Source organism: Panulirus ornatus, chromosome 71 (genome assembly GCF_036320965.1).
Source record: "Panulirus ornatus isolate Po-2019 chromosome 71, ASM3632096v1, whole genome shotgun sequence".
NCBI lineage: Eukaryota > Metazoa > Arthropoda > Malacostraca > Decapoda > Palinuridae > Panulirus > Panulirus ornatus.
The window spans coordinates 13772614-13780048 of record NC_092294.1 but is presented as its reverse complement, the minus strand read 5'-3'; the positions used below and the strand labels follow the sequence as shown (position 1 = coordinate 13780048).

Sequence of the window (7435 nt, the reverse complement as noted above, 5' to 3'; positions counted from 1 at the left end):
AAACAAGAACACCAAGAGCAACAACAACAACAACAACAACAACATGCAGAGCTCAGTCTGATCGATGCACGTGACGTCACCAGGCCACGTCATGGGCTAGGTCTCCCCTGATTGGTTGATTGCCTGATGTCCTTCCTTGACATCCTACTGGTTCAAAGGAAGAGAAAATAGGGAATGGGTAATTTGACCCATTACAGTGGTGACCCCTGGGGGCCAGATATGTCATGGTGAGGGTTGACCCCTTTCTGAGTGGGATGCTGAAGCGCTCATCAACATACATGGGCAACGGAGTGACATGACTGTACATAAACCAAGTGGTTTACTAAGTGAACCTCGGGTTTAACACTTGGCCAAGATGCTCTCGGAAAATAAACCCTACATGGTCAACTTAAACCAAGATGGCCGACAAAATAAACCCAGGATGTCAGACTTAAACCAGGAGACGTCCAGGATGTGTATACTAATGCCACTACAACAGTTTTAACAACACTGCGTACAGACATAGTCAGCAATGATGACCTGATTATCTCCTTTATTTGATAAGTAAAGACCAATAATTATCATTGATAGAGACCAATGATTATCATTAATGAATAAAGACCAATAATTGTCATTAATAAATAAAGACCAATAATTATCATTAATAAAGACCAAAAATTATCATTAATGAATAAAGACCGATAATTATCATTAATAAAATAAAGACAAATAATTATCATTAATAAATAAAGACCAATAATCATCAATAATAAATAAAGACCAATAATTATCAGCAATAAAGACCAATAATTATCATCAATAAACAAAGACTAACAAAGCAGACAACGAATCTTTATTTATTCCCTTTACTACCTCGAGATAATGGTCTTACCAGCCAACTTAACGACATGACCTGTCAAATGGGAGGGTCACGATGACGTAACGGGCGAATGGCCCAATCAGGACGAGGGAGCGGCCTTATTTGACCGAGTGTCGGTTAAATAAGCCGTCGAGAGAGAGAGAGAGAGAGAGAGAGAGAGAGAGAGAGAGAGAGAGAGAGAGAGAGAGAGAGAGAGAGAGAGAGAGAGAGAGAGAGAGAGAGAGAGAGAGGTGTAGGCCCCTAATGCCCCCCCCCCCCCCATAAAAAAGGGCTCATGTACCATTTAAAGCTGAGTTATCAGTGGTATACGCCTATATTCCTTACCTACCCCCCCCCTCCTTTCTTTAACCCCCCCTCCCCCCCACCACCACTCCCCTGCCATGATGGCGGTCGATCCTCCATTAACTTATGCACTGATTCTGAGCCTTACGGGTTATAAGAGCCAAGTGTGCGAGTGAGTGGTGTACCTCATCTCGTTTTCTATGAAGAAAATGCGCATGACAATACATAAGCGAGAAAAATACCTCTGACTATATATGGACGACTGCAAGCAAGCAAACAAGCAAACAAGCAAGCAAGCAAACAAGCAAGGGATAGATAAGGACATATAGATAACTTCAAGCAAGCAAGCAAAAGTTAGAAAGATAAAGGAAGACGATAAGTAAGTAAGTAAGTAAGTAAGAAAGACAATAAATAAGTAAATACGTAAGTAAGTAAGTAAGTAATAGCTTAAGAACAGGACGAATGGCCATAATCAAACAAGCAAACCAGCAATGAATCAATCAATCAAGCAAGCAAGCAATAGTTAGAAACACGACGGATGGCCATAACTAAACAAGCAAACAACAACAATCAATCAACCGAGCAAACAAAAACAATCAAGCGATCAAGCAAACAAGCAACACTACAGAGAATGACGACCACCAGTAAACAAGTAAACAAACTGATCAATACACCACCTGATCAAATATTGATCGGGAGGTCCACATCAGCTGATATGGCCCATATAACCCGGTCACAAACGTTTGCCCTCCATACCTACAAACGTTTGCCCTCTATACCCACTAACGTTTGCCCTCCATACCCACAAACGTTTGCCCTCCGTACCCACAAACGTTTGCCCTCCATGCCCACAAACGTTTGCCCTCCATACCCACAAACGTTTGCCCTCCGTACCCACAAACGTTTGCCCTCCATACCCACAAACGTTTGCCCTCCATACCCACAAACATTTCACTCAAGGCCTCGACCAAACGTTGGTCCCAGATGATGAGAAACGTTTCACTCACTGGGTTTCTAATGAGCTCAGTGGGTTTCTAAAGAACTCAGAGGGACTCTAAAGAACTTAGTGGGTCTCTAATGAACTCAGTGGGTTTCTAAAGAACTCAGTGGGTCGCTACAGAACTCAGTGGGTCTCTAATGAACTCAGTGGGTCTCTAATAAACTCAGTGGGTTTCTAAGGAACTCAGTGGTTTCTAAAGAACTCAGTGGGTCTCTAAAGAACTCAGTGGGAGTCTAAAGAACTCAGTGGGTCTCTAAAGAACTCAGTGGGTCTCTAAAGAACTCAGTGGGTTTCTAAAGAACTCAGTGGATTTCTAAAGAACTCAGTGGGTCTCTAAAGAACTTATCAAATACCTTAAGACCCATCGTTCAAAGAATACAACACTTTCAGTACAACACTGTTCATATAATACATCATCACTACAACATCGTTCATATAATACAATATCATCAATACAACCATGTTCATATAATACATCATCACTACAACCCCGTTCATATAATACAACATCATCACTACAACCCCATTCATATAAAACAACATCATCACTACGACATCGTTCATATAATACAACATCATCACTACAACCCCGTTCAGGGAACACACCCAGAGAACATCGGTCAAAGAATACAACATTTCTACAACACACGTTACATCATAAGTGTGCAACTCTTCGTGTAATTGGGTTGTTACAACCTGACGTCATCTGTGACACTATCATGATGGTAAGAGAAAACTGGGTCTGGGTTGTGGGATAAAATGGACCCGCTATCTGCAGGTGTAGCTATTTTGGGGTTGTGGGCCTCCAACCTAGACAGATACGACCTCTTCCTGGAGGTTATAACCCTACAACCAACATTTCAGGGACCACCGGGGGGGGGGGGGGGAGGTTAATAATGATAATAATAATGATAATGATAATAATAATAATAATAATAATAATAATAATAATAATGATAATAATAATGATAATAATGATAATAATAATGATAATAACAATAATAATAATAATAATAATAATAATAATAATAATAATAATAATAATGATAATAATAATAATAATAGTAATAATAGTGATAACAATAATCATAATCATAATAATGATGATAATAATAATCATAATAGTAATAATAATAATAATAATAATAATAATAATAATAATAATAATAATAATAATGATAATAATAATAATAATAATAGTAATAATAGTGATAACAATAATCATAATCATAATAATGATGATAATAATAATCATAATAGTAATAATAATAATAATAATAATAATAATAATAATAATAATAATAATAATAATAATAATAATTTTTCTTCTTTCTTTCAAACTATTCGCCATTTCCCGCATTAGCGAGGTAGCGTTAAGAACAGAGGACTGGGCCTTTGAGGGAATATCCTCACCTGGCCCCCTTCTCTGTTCCTTCTTTTGGAAAATTGAAAAAAAAAAAAAAACGAGAGGGGAGGATTTCCAGCCCCCTCCGCTCCCTCCCCTTTTAGTCACCTTCTACGACACGCAGGGAATACATGGGAAGTATTCTTAATCCCCTATCCCCAGGGATAAATAATAATAATAATAATAATAATAATAATAATAATAATAATAATAATAATAATAATAATCGCAAAACGAATGATTTAATGATCGTTTGACAAATAATTCGATAATGATCGCTGAATGATCTTGAACAAATAATCACATGATCATTCAATACCATAATCAATTAAAAAAATATCACATTTAATGAATAGTTTAAACTACTCTTTCACAGTAAACAATCATTGAACTATTATCACACACACACACACACACACACACACATACTATCACCACCAATGCCACAGCAACACGTCATCAATTGTACGGCGCCACAGCAGCAACACCACAGCACCACCACACCACAGTGTTATCATCAACACCACAGTGTTATCATCAACACCACAGTGTTATCATCAACACCACAGTGTTATCATCAACACGACAGCACTATCATCAACACTAAAATGTTATCATCAACACCACATTGTTATCATCAACACCACAGCAATATCATCAACACCACAGTGTTATCATCAACACCACAGCATATCATCAACACTAAAATGTTATCATCAACACCACAGCACTATCATCAATACCACAGCGCTATCATCAACATCACAGCACTATCATCAACACCACAGTGTTATCATCAACACCACAGTGTTATCATCAACACCACAGTGTTATCATCAACACCACAGTGTTATCATCAACACCACAGCACTATCATCAACACCACAGCACTATCATCAATACCACAGCGCTATCATCAACACCACAGCACTATCATCAACACCACAGTGTTATCATCAACACCACAGTGTTATCAACACCACAGTATTATCATCAACACCACAGCACTATCATCAACACTAAAATGTTATCATCAACACCACAGTGTTATCATCAACACCACAGTGTTATCATCAACACGACAGTGTTATCAACACCGCAGCACTATCATCAACACTAAAATGTTATCATCACCACGGCACTATCATCAACACCACAGTGTTATCATCAACACCACAGCACTATCATCAACACCACAGTGTTATCATCAACACCACAGCACTATCATCAACACCACAGCGCTATCATCAACACCACAGTGTTATCATCAACGCCACAGCACTATCATCAACACAACAGTGTTATCATCAACACCACAGCACTATCATCAACACCACAGCACTATCATCAACACCACAGTGTTATCATCAACACCACAGTGTTATCATCAACACCATAGGACTATCATCAACACCACAGCGCTAACATTAACACCACAGCACTATCATCAACACCACAGTGCTATCATCAACACCATAGCACTATCATCAACACCACAGCACTATCATCAACACAGCACTATCATCAACACCACAGCACTATCATCAACACCACAGCACTATCATCACTACCACGGTGTTATCATCAACACCACAGCACTATCATCAACACGACAGCGCTTTCATCAACACCACAGCACTATCAGCAACACCACAGTGTTATCATCAACACCACAGCACTATCATCAACACCACAGGACTATCATCAACACCACAGTGTTATCATCAACACCACAGCACTATCATCAATACCACAGCACTATCATCAACACCACAGCACTATCATCAACACCACAGCATTATCATCAACACCACAGCACTATCATCACCACCACAGTTTTATCATCAACACCACAGCACTATCATCAACACCACAGCGCTATCATCAACACCACAGTGTTATCATCAACACCACAGCACTATCATCAACACCACAGCGATATCATCAACATCACAGCACTATTATCACCACCACAGTGTTATCGTCAACACCACAGCACCATCATCAACACCACAGCACTATCATCAACACCACAGCACTATCATCAACACCACAGTGTTATCATCAACACCACAGCACTATCATCAACACCACAGCGCTATCATCAACAGCACAGTGTTATCATCAACACCACAGCACTACCATCAACACCACAGCTATATCATCAACACCACAGCACTATTATCACCACCCCAGTGTTATCGTCAACACCACAGCACCATCATCAACACCACAGCACTATCATCAACACCACAGCACTATCATCAACACCACAGTGTTATCATCAACACCACAGCACTATCATCAACACCACAGTGTTATCATCAACACCACAGCACTATCATAAACACCACAGCACTATGATTAACACCACAGCGCTATCATCAACACCACAGCACTATCATCAACAGCACAGTGTTATCTTCAACACCACAGCACTATGATCAACACCACAGTGTTATCATCAACACCACAGCACTATCATCAACACAGTGTTATCATCAACACCACAGCACTATCATCAACACCACAGTGTTATTATCAACACCACAGCACTATCATCAACACCACAGCACTATCATCAACACCACAGTGTTATCATCAACACCACAGCACTATCATCAACACCACAGCACTATCATCAACACCACAGTGTTATCATCAACACCACAGCACTATCATCAACACCACAGTGTTATCATCAACACCACAGCACTATCATCAACACCACAGCACTATCATCAACACCACAGTGTTATCATCAACACCACAGCACTATCATCAACACCACAGCACTATCATCAACACCACAGCACTATCATCAACACCACAGCACTATCATCAACACCACAGTGTTATCATCAACACCACAGCACTATCATCAACACCACAGTGTTATCATCAACACCACAGCACTATCATCAACACCACAGCACTATCATCAACACCACAGTGTTATCATCAACGCCACATGAACATTTCTGTTCTCTCCAGTACAGCTGATGTCTGAGTACCATATCACCTTGAACAGACGGTACAGCAATGTACCATAATGACGGTACACTCCTCCTCCTCCTGCTGTACCCTGGCCACGGTACGGTACATGGTGTGACCTCTGGAGGAACCCAGAGTGACCTGAGGTCACACCCGTGGCATGAGTGGGTCATGAACTCGACCTTATGGGTCTGTATAGGTCACAATGGAGGTCACGTTGGAGGGTTGGGTGTGTTGAGGGGGTCACACAGCAGGTCACCGTGGGTCAGCAAGAGGTCACAAGAGGACTGGGGAAGGTCACCAGAAGGAGGAGGAGAGGAGGAGGGGGGGGGGGCTAGGCACAGGCAAACAACAACCAGGTCACTACAACCCCGTGATACAGACACACAAACACACAAACACACATCCACCCTCCTCCCCCCTTCTGAACCCTTAGGATTCGAACCCTGCACCACAGACCGATATATCGAACAGCAGGGTATGTATGTGTATGTATAAATCGAGTTGTTGTTTGTTGTTTGTTTGTTTGTTTGTTGTACTTACCTGTATGATAACACCGGCTTGTCCATGTGTGCAGGTGTTGTAGCCACAATCATGCAGCGCCCAGTGCACGGCTCCCCACCGCAAACTACACTGCCAGACGGCGCGCGGGGCTGCCGCTCACCCACCCGCCCAGGCGATCGAACAGCCCCCCAGCCAGCCAGCCAGCCCCTCAGCCAGCCCCTCAGCCAGCCCCCCAGCCAGCCCAGCCCAGCCCAGCCCAGCCCCCGGTGTGGCAGCGCTGTTACGGAAGCCTTTCAAGTCGGTCGGTAAAATAACTCCCCTCCTTCCTCCTCCCTCCTCCTCCTCCTACTCTTCCTCCTCCTCTTCCTCCTCCTCCTCCTCCTCCTCTTCT

General features: G+C 41.7%; 1 protein-coding gene across 1 annotated transcript in view; it reads right to left on the bottom strand.

The window, feature by feature from the left end:
* The window catches only part of LOC139747960 (potassium voltage-gated channel protein eag-like), a 266033-nt gene extending 258813 nt beyond the window's left edge, over positions 1–7220 (bottom strand). The window contains exon 1 of the mRNA XM_071660468.1: positions 7084–7220. The gene's annotated coding sequence lies outside the window, so the exon portion shown is untranslated. The remainder of the gene's footprint in view (positions 1–7083) is intronic.
* Between the last annotated feature and the right edge of the window lie 215 nt (positions 7221–7435).